Source organism: Lingula anatina, chromosome 7 (assembly GCF_051362555.1).
Source record: "Lingula anatina isolate TDL-2025a chromosome 7, LinAna3.0, whole genome shotgun sequence".
Taxonomy (NCBI): Eukaryota; Metazoa; Brachiopoda; class Lingulata; order Lingulida; family Lingulidae; genus Lingula; species Lingula anatina.
Window position 1 is genome coordinate 17,776,577 of NC_141773.1, and position 15,979 is coordinate 17,792,555.

Below are 15,979 nucleotides of genomic sequence, written 5' to 3' on the forward strand. Positions count from 1 at the left end.
GATGGAGAGAAAGAATAGGTGTGTTAGCACAGACAGCGATGAGTATATTTGGTTTTCTTCACGTCACACAATGGTAATGCTACTCACTGATTGAACTGGAAGCTTTTTCACTCTCATTTGATCAAAAAAGAAAAAAAATATATATATATATTTGCAACCTGAACCAAGAATTTGTTTCACAGTTTGTAAAAGCAAAAAGTCAAAAAGTACATGGGTAACACGGCTTTTTCACAAACAGATCTAAAATAAGTAATAACCCAAAATAAAAATAAAAATCACTGCATTTACTTTACTTTGACAAATTTATTCAATCAATTAATTAATAAAATTTCTGTCGATACAAATCTTATTTGCTTCTGACTATGACTATGCACTGAATACAATGTGAGATACAAAAATATTAAAAAGAATAAACACAATTCACCAGGGTCAAAAGACATATTTCACTATAATATCAATTGTAAGTTGACATCTGATTCTGAATACAACCAGGTAATGACTTCTGACTAAAACAAATGTCACTGACAACAAGAAAATATAGCAAAATGATGTTAAAGATGACTAATTTACCCATAAATAATACATATTCCCAGTAAAAGATTATCCATTAGGCTTCAAACTTGTTGGCAAACTGCATGAAGATGTAGAGGTCAGCATTCAGAAGGGGGGGGGGAGGAGAAAAATGGAGAAGGGCAAGTGCAAATTTAATCTAAAATCCATCATTTTTGTAATGCACAGGGAAAGCTGTAGACATATGTGTATCACATCTCAGGGGCCCAAGGCATATGGCACACTGCTATCAAATGTGGTAACCAGATGTTACTATGGTAACCTCGAGGGACTCTAGAAGTGCAATCCCCACATCTGTCCTGGCCAGGTATACACATGTTCACAGAGAGCAGGCGCCGAGGCAACGACTGGTTTCATGGGAGAAATCTAGGACCAAAATTGGTAAAAAACTTAAAAACTGAAAATGTTGGTTTACTGCCATACACTCAGGACAAATCCATGCTAGTATACCTAGTAATTTAAAATAAAGTATTACTTTAATTTGTAACTACTGGTAGATTTTTGGTCAAAAGCAATACTCATTTCTGCCATTTTATAAAGCTGGTTTTACAAAACTGTGAATAAATCTTACTTCAGTAAACTACTAGTAATCCTTTTTTGGTCTGAAGTAGACAAAAAAAAAAGAAATGATCAAAAATTAAGTAAATCTTAATTTGGTAAATAAAAATGTAAAATGTATCACCACTTTATGCTTAGTTGTAATCATCTTTGCAGTTCTTTTCTTTTCCATGTTTTTTGGGAAATATTTAACATTAACCTGAACACTACATAGTGTGGTCTTCAAAGCCCTTCACACTCTCTTTTCGATGATAATATCTCCTTAAAGGAAACAGTGCTGTCTGCTTATTTTTTGGACTGTTTTACAATCATTTCCCAATATTTGTCATAATAAACAATTCTCCCAAGCAAAACACAAAGAGCAATTCATACAAATCTCTCAGTCATTCTCAAGACAAATGCATACAGCAAACAAGGCCCTAATTTTCTGAAAAAAAAAAAAATAACTCATATAGACCTCCTTATCGCACAAGTTACTCTCCCCCATGACTGGAAGAGACTATTTATAGCAGGCATAAACTCCTGGAGAATTCAAAGAACTTCACTGTCTGGAAGAGAAGTAGGTAGCCACCGACGTCTGACCAGCTGTTTCTTGTTTCCAAGGAATCTTTAAGGGCTCATCAAGGGAACAACTAGGCTATTGCTTGGTAGTTTTTCTTGGAAATCAATAAGTCATTTTACACACAACTTTCACTTTTGTCTGCAATGATAACTTTACTTGTTCTATCACTTGCACTTTCACCTAAATGTTCAATCTGTACCTATATTTGCAATATAATCTGCAGATAAGATTTCAAATTATCAATTTTTTAACTGCAATGTTACAGGTAGTCCCTGCTATTTTTTCATCTTTCGTGTTTCAAACACTGAAGCTCCATAGCAAAAGACAGTTATACTATGATTGTGCCAAATCAATGTGAGAAATTAAATTCATGAGCTCATCACAATTGTGACCACATTTAAACAATTAATAACAAAAACAAAGGGTCACAAAGACCAAATGAGGCAGGTGTCACCTAAGTTTCACCTCTGTCATCGCATTTTTGCAATAGTATTCATGGTAATTTCACACTTATCACACCACTAATCAGCAGTGTACTCCATAAAAACAGTCCCTCACTCTGCTTATTACATGTGACACCAGGTGTGAAAATGTACGCTAATAACTTGACATCATGCAATATTCGTACATGCTCAAGGTCACAAACATTACTCATTTCAGTGAAGAACTCCTAATGCACAAATTTATTGTTTTGTACGTCATTAATACCCAACAGCAATAGTAATTGACTATCAATAATGGACAGAATGAATGATACATCCATCCAGCATCCTTAAATGGTTCCCTTATCTTGACTTGACATTTACTTATCATTTATATCCATCAGATAAAATTCAATTTAATATCTGACGTTTCTAGGAAGTTCATTCTTAATCATAGCTTGGCCTTTGCTTTTCTTTGTTTTCCCTCTTTCACAGAATCTGATTTGAATGACTTATTTTCCAAGATGTAGTTTCCAAGATTTCGTCTTTATTGCTTTTTTCATCAGATAGATTTCAACCTAAATACTATTAATTCCCCTAAGATGCTACAGTATATAGCTAACCTAAGATGATATTTTTCATTCATCAAAGATTTTTTCTTCCTTTTTTTACCCCACCGAATAAACTTTATGACATTACAATCTTTAATCCTTACTATTATAATTTTTTGTAACAGTCAAATTTGGTATTGTGCACAGATTTTGTATTCAGGGTGTCCAATGAAGACAGCAAGATGAAGAAGACATAATGATGACATTCTGTACACTTGTGGCTTCTTTTTATTGATAAATTTTCTTTTGGGGTGGGGGAGGCTTAGCTAAGACTATTTAAATCTCCTAGCCAACCACATAAATTCAAGTTTTTGAGCAGTTTACAAATATTTTACCCACAAGATGCACTTTATGTAAAAAATTATATCAAAAGGAGAAGAAATTCATTTGTGTCAGTGCATGCATGTGTGTGTACAAATGTTGGTGAGGGAAAGTGTGTTTGCACATAAGGAGAGAGAGAAAGAGGAGCAGAGTAAAAAGATATATATCATCCCAGAGGAAGAGTCACTTAAATCTGATCTGACAAGCACTATCTCAAAACCTCAAGGAAACATTTGCCAAGAACTAAACCCTGCCCCTCTTAGCACCTCTCAACATTCAACCTGCAGCCACTAGTGAAGGTTTTAACCTTAAAGCTTGGATGCCAGAAGAGATGTTGAAGTTTTCCAAGCAAAAGGTTACCTCATAATAAGATTTGCATCATTTGCCACAGACTCCATTATGGCCAGCCTCAATCATTTTTCGTATCCCCGCAAAGATGCATATATGGCTCCATGGGAACATTCTCTGTAGTAACTATGGCTTTATGACAGGGATGTCAATACCAACATGGATAAAATTGCTATAAAATGACATACTTTATTACCATTGTTAAATAAAGCAATCATTTATAAATTAGAACACAAATTTCCTTACAAATGCTCCCTACTTTATTTGTAACGTTTCGTTTGAAAACATTTTAAAGTTTATATAAAGGTAATGCTCATTTTTTGAAATACACATCTTTCAATGAAGTTCTGCTGTTCTTGTCAATTTTACATGCTTCAACAATAATGTCCTTCATTAATCATAACCAAAAAAATGTTTATCAATGATTAAACATTCTTTGACATGAACTTGAAATAGCTAGGAGTCAGTTGTTTCATGAAATGGGATTTCATTACATGTCAAGCCCTGTGCTCATAGTTAAAAAGAAAAAAAAACAGTAAATCAAGGGACAGCTATCTGAACACTAAAATAATCAAGTTATGGCAGTGATGAACAGTTGCCTACTACAAGAGGCAACTACTGAATGATTTCAAAAGAAAAAAAAAAGAGACAAAATTTCAAACCAAGGACTGAAATTTTTGATCTTTGATTTGATCTTACCTGTAAAACATTTTTCATTCTTTCATACAACAACCAAATTATATCACTTAGCCGTTCGCCAGACTATTACAGGGTCAAAGTAACCTTAATTTTGGGTCTTAAAGTTGAAACCACATTTTGGTCTTTAACTCATGCAAAACCAGCCATAAAATATGGCTTAGGGCTTTTAGCAAAGTGAAAGAAGTCTATCCCAGCCCATGGCTCTGGCTCTTAGCACTAAACCTATGTGCCAGGTGTTGCACTGAAATTTCATTTAAAGGTCATCTCCACAGAGTGCAAGTATGTGTGTGCCTGCGTAGGTGTATTTCAGGCTCGGTGAGCCATACATATACAAGAATTCTTGTAATGGTAATGTTGTTCTCCCACATTTAGAAAGTTCACTTTCCTAATGATGACGGGCTCTTCAGACTCAAGTTTGTTGGTCTTCTTGATGAATTGCTGTTTAAAAATACCACACACTCAGGTATTTTGTACTTGAGACATATTCTATCCTTTCATTGTTTACTCATCTCTTGAAAGACCAATTTTGAATCATTATGTACTATACACAAAATACACACAAGTTGAGTGTTTGTTGCCCAAGCTGCTTGGAGCACTTGGTCCAGAATACTGAAATGTATTCTATCTGGGGACTTTCGTGCTACATTGAATTTTTCTTGATAATGTGGCAATTTTTTCCTACTCATAAATCACTGCTAAAACCATCCTCCACTTACCATTTAGTTTAAAAACATCTGTCCAGTTGTTTCGATCGCCTTCATCATATCATCACATACATTTCAGAAGGAAATATTGACATCAACTACTTATATTTGAGGGTTTTTATCTTTTTCCAGGTCTGAACTGGAAAAGATAAATAGCTTTGCATGATTTGTAGGTCTAGAAAAATATGGCAGTTTCAAATGCATACTTTAGTATACCTTTAAGAAAAAGTTAGAAAAATTTGAAAAGAAAATCCTAACTTTCTTCAACAACATAACCAGTAGGCTACCTGTGTGTAAGAGGAGATCAAGATGCAAATATTGTTATATCAGCCAACCTTAAAAACTGATGTTAATATGCTAGTACAATGATATTGTCCATCACTGCAACCAGCTGAGCTTCTACATTACAGCATAACCTACGGTAATTATTCTCTCTTTTGTACACCTCAGTTAATTCAACATCACACGTCATACTAGTATTTTCAGTTACTTACAACAACCTTCATTCTGACATAAATGCTTGCTGCTTCTCAGAAATTTGTTCAATAGTGTAACGATTTTACATAGCCTTAAAATTCATGGTAAAATTGCTGCAGTAAGCTTTAGCCTTTTGTTTACATTCTTGTGTGTGTTGAACTTTGAACCTTAAGTTGGAATGGCTTGTAAGTGGTATCAGTTTACTAAAGAGGGGATTGTGGTGTCCAGTAGAGGGGTTGGCGGTCAACCATTCAAGGCCGTCCACTTTTCCTCTGCCTGCCAGTCAAAGTAGCAGTGAACCATTCAAGGCCGTCCACTTTTGAAATGTATAAATACAGCTGCTCTACGCAGTGTTGTTCAGTTAGAGTTCAGTTAGAGTTACTGTAGAGTATAGTGGCAGTACTCAGTGAGAGTATAGTGTCAGACTTAGTTTCACAACTTAGTTTGAGTCAGTTTCACAATATAGTTCCAGTTAGTTTATTGTAGCTGAGTTGCAGTTGTTTAAATTAGAGGTACAGCAGTACAGCAAGAATAGAGACAGTGTTTAGTAAAAGATACAGAAACATGTACATTTGTGTTGAGAGTTATTCGTAGAAATAAAGTTTACAAAACAGAGACCTTGTTTTGTTGGTGGCAGCGAAGTAAGAGAACCGTACACTGGTGGCAGAAAAGCGAAGACCTTTACACTGGTGGCAGCGGTGGGATACAGACTTTAACACGCCAAGAGAAAAGCTCAAGAAATCAAGAAATTCAAAATGCCTCCTAAAAAGGACAACAGATCTGACCAGGAGGAAGTGAGAAACCTGGAGGAACAGATTGAAGAAGCCTGCAGAGCTCTTGAAGCTGAAAAAGAAAATTCTACTCACAGAATTCAAGTTGCTGTAGAAGAAGCAGAGGCAGAGAAAGAAAGATTAATTAGAAAAGCAAAAGAAAATGCTGACATCTTAGAGGCACGTGCTGAGGCTGCAGAACAGAGAGTCAGAGCCCTAGAGCGACAGAAAGAGACAGAAATAGAACACAGAGCCCAGAATGAACGCATATCAGAAACGATAACCCCTACACTTACCCCATTTCACAGAATTAACGGCCGTAGTAACTTTGAAATACCTTTGCCCAGACAGACTCTCTTTAGTGGGAAAGAATCCTGGGAGGGTTTCATTGAGCCATTCAAAGCACTAAGCCAGACTTGTGAATGGAGTGAGTCTGAGAAACTGTTTAGATTATGTAACAGTCTGCGTGGTGAGGCTGCTGATTTCGCCTTTGTGCAGTTGTCAGCAGAAGTGGTAAATTCCTACCCTCTGCTACAGAGGGCGTTGCAAAACCGATTTCAAGAAAAGCGTACTACAAGCTCCTATCTGTCAGAGCTAGAAAATAGAAAGCTTAGTTCAAGAGAGAAACTGCCAGAGTACATATCCGATATTAGAAAGTTAGTGTTAAAAGGTTACCCGACGGCTGACTGCACCACACGTGAGGCCATTGCATTGCGCCATTTCATAAAAGGGTTGCCAGACCATCAAGCCGCCGTGGCAGTGGGCATGAAAACGCCCAAAAATCTAGACGAAGCAAGGGAGGCCCTTGAAATGTATAACAGTCTAAGAGAAGAGGCAGTGAAAAGACCAAGTGTTAGGGCAGCAAATCCTGAGGCTGTTGTAACAGAAAGTCAGCTACACCAGCTTGAAAAGAAGTTTGACAAGAAGTTAGATGAAATTAAAGACTTGATAATGAAAGAGAAAGCAAAAGACACGAAAAGTCCTCCACCACCCAAGTCAGAAAATTGGAAAAACAACATAGAGTGTTTCAAGTGCCATAGATATGGGCATCTGGCAAGAGAATGCAAGGCACCTGTGAAAGAGGCTCAGCATGTAAACAACCAGGGAAACTGAGAAGGGGCATTCCAGCCGGCCAGAATGAACCCCTAAAAACACCTGTTGACAGTGACATTGAAACCGTCAGTTGTAGAAATGCTAGTGTTTCTTGGCCAGTGAAGATTCAGGGCCAAGAAGTGAACTTTATTGTAGACACTGGTGCGTCAAAAACAATTATATCTACCCACATTTATGAACAAATTCCCCATGATTTTAGACCTGAACTGAAAAAGACTCATAGAAAATTGCAGTTGCAGGTTGCAGACAGTAGAAACATTGAAATTGAAGGCCATGTAGAAATAAGATTTCAGTCTGGCGAAGAAATGTTTGTATGGGACATGCTTGTAGCAAAAATAAAGGACGATGGTTTGTTAGGAATGGACTTCCTGTGCCATCATGATTTTTCACTGGGTGTGAACGGACTGAAACTTAATGGGAAGAGAGTGCCCTGTTTGGTTGAGAGGGAACCAAAGCATGCCTTTAGAGTGACAGTGACTAATGACGTTATTATTCCTGCAAACAGTGAGTTGATCATAGAAGGGACAGTCGATTCTAGCAAAATAAAATCAGGATTGGGACTGGTAGAGGAAATTCCAGAGAAGTCAAGTGATTTTCTGATCGGACATGTGTTAGTTGATCCTTTCAGAAGAGACAATAAAATACCTGTGAGACTCCTTAACCCTTCTAATGAAGACATTTCACTTTTGAAAGACACCTGCATTGCTCATTTACATGAAGTAGACCATGTAATTGCTGAGAAACTTGAAGATAGCCTTTCTGTGCCCACCTTACGAGCAGACTTAACCCCTGGTAAACAAAAGTCAGACTTAACCCTTCATAGCCCAGAATTGCCTGAGTACCTGGCTGACCTCTATAAACAGTCAGGTGAGAATTTGACTGACTTTGAGAGATGTGAACTAAAGAAACTCCTGCAGAAGCACAGTGATATTTTTGCCAAGTCTTCCAGTGACATGGGTCACACATCTGTCGTAAAGCATAAGATCGTTACTGGTGATGCAAGACCCATAAAACAGCAACCCAGAAGACCTCCTAGAGCGTTTGCTGGAGAAGAAGAGAAAATAATTCAGGAACAGCTCCAAAATGGTGTTATTAGAGAGTCCACCTCACCTTGGTCAGCTCCACTAGTTTATGTCAAGAAAAAGGATGGAACAACAAGACCCTGTGTTGACTATAGACGCTTAAATGATGTAACAGTGAAAGATGCTTACCCTCTTCCTCGAATAAATGACTGTTTAGACTCTCTTGGTGGTTCAATTTTCTTCTCAATAGCTGATTGCCAGAGCGGGTATTATCAAATCGAGGTAGCAGAAGAAGATAAGCCAAAGACTGCATTTGTGACAAGAAATGGGTTATTCGAATATAATGTTATGCCTTTTGGTCTTTCTAATTCTCCTTCAACCTTCGAACGGTGTATGGAACTGATTTTACGTGGTTTGCAGTGGCAGACAGTGTTGATTTACCTTGATGACATTATTGTGTTTGGTAAATCGTTTGAAGAACACTATAAGAGACTTGACGAGGTTTTTAATCGTCTTGGAAAAGCAGGGCTAAAACTGAAGCCAAGCAAATGCAGGTTGTTTCAAACTGAAGTTCAGTTTTTGGGACATGTAGTGACTCAAGATGGCGTTAAACCAGATCCTGAGAAGGTAGACTGTATAAAGAAATGGCCAGTTCCCAGGAATCTGACTGATGTACGTAGTTTTCTAGGACTGTGCTCATATTATCGTAGATTTATTAAAGGATTTTCAACAAGAGCTGCTCCGATTAATCACCTGCTCCAGGCCGGCCAGGCGTTTACTTGGACGGACTCTTGTCAGACAGCATTTGAGGACCTCAAAAGCGCCCTTACGGGTAATGAGGTAATGGCGTATCCGAGAGACGAAGGATTGTATATTCTCGACACTGATGCTTCAGCCACGGGCATTGGTGCCGTTTTATCTCAGTTACAGTGGTGTGAGAAGACCCAGAAAGAAATAGAGAAACCAGTCGCGTATGCAAGTAAGTCATTGACGAAAACTCAACGCCGTTACTGCGTGACTAGAAAAGAACTGCTTGCCGTTGTTACCTTTGTTCAACAATTCAGACACCATTTATTGGGTAGACAGTTTTTGGTACGAAGCGATCACAGTGCCCTCCGATGGGTTATGTCCTTTAAGGAGCCCAATGATCAGATGGCCAGATGGCTGGAAGTGCTATCACAGTATGATTTTAAAATAGAACACCGAGCAGGGGCCAGACACGGTAACGCAGATGCAATATCGAGATTTCCATGCGACCCAGATGAGTGTACATGCTATGATGGGGAGTCCATTTTAAGCAAATTGCCATGCGAGGGTTGCGTACAGTGTAAGAAGAAACATGAACAATGGTCCAGATATCTGGAAGAAGAAGTCGTCCCTTTAGTAACCAGAAGAATGACAGAAAACCGAAAGAAAGAACCCAAATCAGACAATGGAGTCTGTGGCAGTGGTCAAGTATCGGGAAACCAAGGAAAATGTCCAGTAAAACGTGTGTATACAGCAGCTTGTTCAGTTTTATTGACAGGCCTTTACACCCTACTGACATTGTTCTTTGCAATCCTGAGCTGGGTGACCATGAAATTCAAGTGTATCTTTAAGGAAGTTAGAGCACTTTCTCTTCGAAGGATGAGAGTTTCCAAGAAAAAGGAAGTGCTGCCTAGAGAAAACTTGACATTCAAGGATCAAGATTTTTCTCATGGTGATGAAGATACAGATCTCAGTGAATCTGAGAGTGACAGAGATAGACTTCCAGCCGAGTGGCTGGGCAGTTACACTGTGAATGAATTGTTTAATTTGCAGTGTAAAGACCCTGAGTTGAAGACTGTGCTGGACTGGAAGGAACAGTCATCACAGAGACCAGAGAGAGATAAAGTGGCCGCAGAAAGTCCTGCAGTACGACAGTTATGGTTGCTTTGGGACCAACTTGTGCTGCAGGAGGGCATTTTATATAAGAGATGGGAAACGTTAGATAAGACAGGTTCCTTTTTACAGATATTGGTTCCGAAAGAGATGAGGAATGAGGTGATGAAGGGCGTACATGACAAAGTCACGTCGGGTCACCTCGGGGTCAAGAAAACAGTGAGCAAGTTGAAAAGACACTTCTACTGGTACAAGATGAAAGAAAGTGTGCGAGATTACATAAGAAGATGTGCTATTTGTGGTGGGAGAAAAAGGCCACGGTCAAGACCCAAGGCTCCTTTGCTAAGATATGCTGTAGGCGCTCCCATGGACAGAGTGGCAACAGACATCTTAGGACCTTTTCCAGTCAGTGAAAGAGGCAATAAATATATACTTTTAGCAATGGACCAGTTTTCCAAATGGGTGGAGTGCTATGCCATCCCTGACATATCAGCTAAAACTGTAGCACACAAGCTAGTGACAGAGTTTTTCTCTAGATTTGGCCTACCCCTTGATCTCCATTCAGACCAAGGTAGCAACTATGAGTCACAGTTATTCAAACAAGTATGTCAAGTATTAGAAATAAATAAAACCCGAACATCCAGCTATCATCCCTCAGGAAATGGAATGGTGGAGAGATTCAATATTGTGTTATGTGACATGATATCAGCTTACGTGTCAGAAGACCAACGGGATTGGGACATTCATTTGCCTTTATTGACTGCAGCATACAGGTGCTGTAAACATGAAAGCACTGGTTATTCCCCTAATTTGCTTATGTTAGGCAGAGAAGTTCACACAGCTACAGAACTGATCTTTGGAAAACCACCAGAAGACCGATCTGTGACGTCTCCTTCAGAGTATGTCAAAATGTTGCAAGAGAAAATGACTAGAATTCATGAAATAGTGAGATTGCATTTGAAAAAGGACTTTCAAAGGCAGAAAAGAGACCACGACACCCGTATTTCGCAAAATAACTATAAAGTTGGTGACTTGGTGTATTTACTAGATAGCACTAGAACAGTGGGACTGAGCCCAAAGCTGAAACGTGATAAATGGCAAGGACCTTTTGTTGTTGTCAAAAAGCACAGTGATTTGTTGTTTGCAGTGAAAGGCAAACCTAAGTGTAAAATGAAGATCGTGCATCATGACCGTCTTAAGCCATTTTTGAGTGACCAAGTTCCAGATTGGGTGTCCAGTTTGCAGAAATGTTTACTTAAAGGCAATCATGTAGAAGGAAGTCCACTGAAACGTGAAGAAAGTGCCATCAAACGCAGGATGAAGCAGAGTGGCCAATCTAAACAAGTGCAAGTACCCAAGACCCAACCTGACGGTAATTTGAGGAATGAGGGAAGACCACAAAGGAAAAGAAGACCTCCCAAGAGATTTGCTGATTGACTGTGACAATGACCTTTTAAAGTGACCATTATTATTAATCAGACAATGAACTTTAAAGAGAACATTATTAATAATCAGACAGTGAACTTTGAAGAGAACACTATTATGAATCAGACTATGAACTTAAAATGATTATCATTGTTGAACTTTAGAGTAATTTTATTAATCAAAGTGACACTGAACTATTGAATGAACTTTATGAACGGACTGAATTTTTAACTGCTTAAATGTTTCAGAATATTTTTAGTTTTAACTGATTTAGTAGTTGGGCAGATCCCCGGTGGGATCAGACCTAGGGGGGAAGAGTGTAACGATTTTACATAGCCTTAAAATTCATGGTAAAATTGCTGCAGTAAGCTTTAGCCTTTTGTTTACATTCTTGTGTGTGTTGAACTTTGAACCTTAAGTTGGAATGGCTTGTAAGTGGTATCAGTTTACTAAAGAGGGGATTGTGGTGTCCAGTAGAGGGGTTGGCGGTCAACCATTCAAGGCCGTCCACTTTTCCTCTGCCTGCCAGTCAAAGTAGCAGTGAACCATTCAAGGCCGTCCACTTTTGAAATGTATAAATACAGCTGCTCTACGCAGTGTTGTTCAGTTAGAGTTCAGTTAGAGTTACTGTAGAGTATAGTGGCAGTACTCAGTGAGAGTATAGTGTCAGACTTAGTTTCACAACTTAGTTTGAGTCAGTTTCACAATATAGTTCCAGTTAGTTTATTGTAGCTGAGTTGCAGTTGTTTAAATTAGAGGTACAGCAGTACAGCAAGAATAGAGACAGTGTTTAGTAAAAGATACAGAAACATGTACATTTGTGTTGAGAGTTATTCGTAGAAATAAAGTTTACAAAACAGAGACCTTGTTTTGTTGGTGGCAGCGAAGTAAGAGAACCGTACACTGGTGGCAGAAAAGCGAAGACCTTTACAATAAGCATCTTCTTTTTATGTTTTGTTTTTGTGTTTTGGGCAAAACAATCTATTAATTTTGCTCAACTCCTGAGTCATTACTGTAACAGCATGCAAGCCGTGAATGAGAGAGAAAAAAGTCGATAAGCAAGTCTGGTCACAGCAGGAGAACTGATCATCTGTGTCAAATTAACAAAATTATCTCAAGTTTTTTGTTTTGAACACAGAGAAACAAAAGGGTGTTATATCATTCATGGCATCCTTCATCAGAGCAAATAAATGAGTAATATTATATCACCATGGCAACCAAAAAAACTCAAAATATGCAGTCTCAGATAGAGTCTTCTTCCACACATTATTATGAATTATGGGTTATTACATGCGACGCAGAGGCATCAATAAGTCTTTGTGAACCTAGACTGAAGTTATTTTCTTAAAATTAAAACAATGAATTCATAAAGCAGCCAAGGTTCTCTAATGGGATATGTAGACAACTTTCACAGGGCTGATAAACTGGGACATTCTAAGAGTAATGCACTGGGGCTGATTCATTTATTCTCCAAATGATGTCACCCCAGCCAGTTTTGCTAATTCTAAGGATTAAGATCAGAAATTGGTTTTTACTGTAACTTTGAGACTGAAAACTTTAGTCTGTTTTGAGGGTATTCACATCCAGTCGACTAGGTCTGCGGATCAAATATGGCCAACCCACATGAATGCTTGCAAGCAAAATCCCCATGGGAATTCATTCACTGTCTATTAGGGGATTTCGCAACAAGCTTTCAAGCTGGTCAGCCATATTTGATCCGTGGCCTAAGTAAACCATGGGTCAACTGGTTGTGACTCAGTACCAAGGCCTGCTCACACTCACCAGCCACTGGATTCCTACTCCCCCCCCCCCCCCCCCAAAGTATCATTAGCATCACCCTCAGAGCGTATTCAGAACAGGGAACTAACCAATCAAGTATGATGACCCATTTAAAAGCTAGCCGCTTAATTCTCGATTAGACACTGAACAGATTCCCTGTGGGGATTATGCTCCAAGCATTCAACGGGTCGGCCATATTTGGTCTGTGGATCTGTTAGTCAGCTGTTCTGATTGTATCCTTAGTTTCAGCTATGACTTCATGTAAAAACTCACTTCTATTATCAGCATTGCTAGTCCAGTAATCTTTGAAACTCAGGATACATAATGCAGACCTTCAGAAAACATGGATTTATTATCCTTTTACAAAAGTTGCCTGTAACTGATTGCTGAGGTTAACGCTGAGTCTGTACCTACTAGTAATTGCTTGACAAATATTCTACCATTGTGTATAATATACAGTGATTCCTTGATTTTAATTAACAATCACTTTGAACTTGTTTTGGCAGTCACACACAGGTCATGTTTCTAAACTAAAATAGCTTAACAACTAACTGAAGTCTATACTACAATAATGTACCTCTCGTTAACATCCCTCCTCCACAGATTTTTGACACTTCTTTCAAAACCAATTTATATCAATACATATAGAAATGGGGGAAATGGGTGTTTTTTCTCTTTTTGATCAGATATTAAGTTTAAGGAGAAAGATCAGTTCATAGTCAAAACAAAATGCTATACAAAAACAAAGCAACACATCATTCTTAACAGTGCCTCCCTATGTGCATCTCAGAAAGGATCAATCTTCATCAAGCATTATAAATCTGATCCAATAGACCACAAATGCAGAGGAACAATCAAATTTACTCCAGCCATCAATTTCATTAGGCTCAGCTTTCCCATCTACAACCTCACATCTTCTCCAGTAGAGCTCACAAAATGCCAATTGCACTCTAAATGTAGTGGTGCATTCCACGCTGTATGTTACACCTGTCTGTTAAAAACCTAATGTTGTGAAGTCATCAAACGTAAATGTCATATGTAGTTTATATATGGGAGTGAAGAGAGATCTAAGCCTAGGTTGATGAAGTTATGGACTGATCTGCCAGGAAATCTCTCAATTATGTTCTAAAGATGCAATACGCTTGTGCATGCATGTGCATCTATGGGTGCATTCCCAGAGATTTAGATCGATCCAGAGATTTAGATTTAGATTGCCCTAACTCCCTGGGGGTTCACGCTAAATTGCAGTCAGCCGAGCATGCACCATAGTTAATTACCCCCTTACAGCTTTTAGTAGGCGGGACAGACGCTTAAGCCGGCTAAGCTGACAGTAATCTAGTGAGACTCTCCACAGGGATAGATTGATCTAAAATCTATGGGAATGGGGTCTATGTGTATGCTAGGACAGTCGGCATTACGAAAGGCATACCATAAGCAATACTCATACATGTTACATATTGTTATCGCAAGGAACAGCAAACAACAGATAACTATAGTATTTTAGATTAATACGTAACTGGCATCATTAATGGGCACTTTGTACTTTACCTTCTATCACAACAGTACTCGAAGGACATAGCGTTATAAAAAAAACCCCACAACACAAGCTCATTACAGAACCAGTAAAGGTGGGTCAAAACCCAATTGTGTTCACCTATAATTCATTCTAGATAACAGTTGCCGCTAAGTGGTGAGTGAAGACAAAATTTAGGAAAGACTTACCTCTAAACATGTAGAAAATTTTTGTCTGGTCTTCTTGTTCAAAGGTGCTGACAAGATAACAGTGTCTGTGATGGTTTTATACGGCAAGTATGTTATGAGGAGTTATGTAAAGGTAAGATTATCAAATCATATGTAGTAGGTCAGCTAGTATGGCCATGACATGGGGTTTACTTTTGAACAAATTTTCACATGGATGAAGCTGTGTATTATTATACAAATTCATAAGCTCTTTTTCTCATATATCACCGAAGTAACTGTACAGCTCTATGTCATCTTGGAAAAATATAACAATCTAAGGAAAAGTGATTTTTTGTATCCTTTTCTCAGGTTGTGGTATATTATTTTGTAGACAAGAAAATATAACATATGAAACCTTTACTGAACCAACTGAGAGTCAAATTGGTTTTATGCTTTCTACATAAAAGTGGATGATCAAGTCTGAAAAGGGCCCAGATTCCAAGCAGCATTTAAGGCAATTTTACTAAAAAAAATTACTTGGCTGAAGTATTTTCCAAATCAACATGCCATCCTGTTTTGGTTATCAAAACAAAGGTTACCTTGTGTCTTAAAAAGTGCTGGACTTTTTCTACATGGCATCACAAGTCAGCTGTGGTAATCCAGATGACAGTCACAAGCCCAGCAAAACCCCACCTCTGCACAGCACTGACTCAGGTGGTCAACTGCTGAGCTGTTGACAAGTTCTGACCTTCATTAATATCTTGTCAAATACTAAAACTACATGCAACCTTTTGCCGGTGTACTAGTAAACTGATAAAACTTTAATATTGCAAAGAAGATACTTACTATTCTACAGCAAGACACAGATAACTCTAAATTAATAATGTGCTGCCCATTTAGTGTTGTTTTTCAATGCCATTAACTCAAACAACAATATTTCACAGTGAAGTCAATTGAAATGCTCCTCATAACACAAAACCCCAAAAGCAGTCATTTTTTCCATCAGAGAGCTTTTGGCTATTACCTATAACCTTCACCACTCTGCAGTAACACCTGGG

The 15,979-nt window shown here is 38.3% G+C and overlaps 2 protein-coding genes across 9 annotated transcripts in view; one reads left to right on the forward strand and one right to left on the reverse strand.

The window, feature by feature from the left end:
- Positions 1-15,979, reverse strand: part of LOC106166274 (phospholipid transfer protein C2CD2L) — a 42,963-nt gene that overhangs the window by 25,050 nt on the left and 1,934 nt on the right. The gene's annotated exons all lie outside the window — the stretch shown is intronic.
- LOC106166268 (thyrotropin-releasing hormone-degrading ectoenzyme) overlaps positions 14,895-15,979 on the forward strand; it is a 42,207-nt gene continuing 41,122 nt past the window's right edge. Inside the window, exon 1 of the mRNA XM_087018303.1 lies at positions 14,895-15,075. The gene's annotated coding sequence lies outside the window, so the exon portion shown is untranslated. The remainder of the gene's footprint in view (positions 15,076-15,979) is intronic.